This window comes from Nycticebus coucang, chromosome 4 (assembly GCF_027406575.1).
Source record: "Nycticebus coucang isolate mNycCou1 chromosome 4, mNycCou1.pri, whole genome shotgun sequence".
NCBI lineage: Eukaryota > Metazoa > Chordata > Mammalia > Primates > Lorisidae > Nycticebus > Nycticebus coucang.
The window spans coordinates 134,202,187-134,203,819 of NC_069783.1; the positions used below are offsets into that span (position 1 = coordinate 134,202,187).

General features: G+C 36.7%; 1 pseudogene; it reads right to left on the reverse strand.

The window, feature by feature from the left end:
- Window positions 1-959: 959 nt before the first annotated feature.
- LOC128583145 (ADP-ribosylation factor-like protein 5A) lies at window positions 960-1,633 on the reverse strand (annotated as a pseudogene).

Genomic DNA, 1,633 nt, shown 5'->3' on the forward strand with positions numbered 1-1,633 from the left:
CTGATCATTGCTCACTGTGCAATTCTGCCCATTAGTAATACTAAGTCAAGATTTGATACGATATTCTACTCAGATGAATCATGTTTCCCTGTGTGATTGATCAATAACAACAACAACAAAAAAAAAACCAGGTACACAATGTTAAGCTTTTTCCTTTTCCTTTTTTTTTTTTTAAAGAGCAGCTCAATGATTTTGGAGATTGGTCAATACAATACAGAGAACATAAAGAAGAGTACAAAATGGCACTTAACACCAGCCAGTACTTATTTCATTATGGTTATAACTAAGGATATTGATCATTTTTGTATTATTTGCTTTTCTTTAGAACGTAAATCAAAGCCATTAACTTGAAAGTGAGATATGGGTGGTGCCTGTGGCTCAAGAAGTAGGGCGCCGGTCCCATATTCTGGAGGTGGCGGGTTCAAACCCAGCCCCGGCCAAAAAAAAAAACAACACACACAAAAAAAAAGAAAGTGAGGTATATACACAATACATACACAACCTGATACAAAATACTTCTCGTAAGTAACATTACATTTTAAAATATTAGAAACTGAATATCTGTGCTGACTTGTATTTTGACTTAATGGAACAAGAAAAGAACATTCAACTAGGGAGGGTTATACTGATAATAAAGCTCTTAAAGTTCAAAACATCTTCCTCTCCCTTTATACTTACCACAAACTACACAATTTCCTGACAGGATTCATTACAGGAAAAATATAATGAATTTTAATCACAGCTTTAATAACACTGTGGAAGGAACTAATCGGAAAGCAAATTAGAAGGTGAGATTTCAACTTTGTTTTCAAATAAGTGGTCTTAATTTGTCTTCCTATAGAAAAAGTTTAAATCAGTTTATTATAAATATATCTAAACCATTAATTTTTGCAACTTTCAGGCAAAGTCCAGCACTTCGTTGATGCAAAGTCTATGCGAAGAGGTCAGGTCAGGAGACATCATCTAATCTTAAGTCGTGACATCATCCGTTCAAGTCCTTGGCACAACTCTTCATCAGGAAGAGCACAGCCTGCCTGGATATGCCACTGGTGACCTTTGATAGAAGTCAGCTTCAAAAATTGGGAGATTTCTGCTACAGTCATGCATTCTTTTTTGTTTTTTTGTTTTTGTTTTGTTTTGTTTGTTTGTTTTGCAGTTTTGAGCCAGGGCTGGGTTTGAACCCACCATCTGTGGCGTATGGGGCCAGTGCCCTACCCCTTTGAGCCACAGGTGCCGCCCAGTCATGCATTCTTTAACATCTTATTTATTAGCAAAAATCAGCAATCCAGCTTTCCTTAGGTCCTCATGTGCTAACATTTTATAGAGTTCTTCTCTAGTTACAGAAATCCTCTCTCTGTCTGTATGGTCCACAACAACTATTACAAACTCTGTGTTAGTATAGTAAGTGTTCCAGGAAGAGATTCTTGGCCGCCAATATCCCACATTAGGAAACGTGTATTATTAATCACTATCTCCTCTACATTACTTCCTATTGTAGGGGATGTACGTACAACTTCATTCATAGAAAATTGGTAAAGTATAGTAATTTTCCTGCATAATCCAACCCAACGTTGATAACTTTGTGCTCCTGGTGATTGAACAGTCTCCATAGCCTGGTGAAGAGAATTCCCAT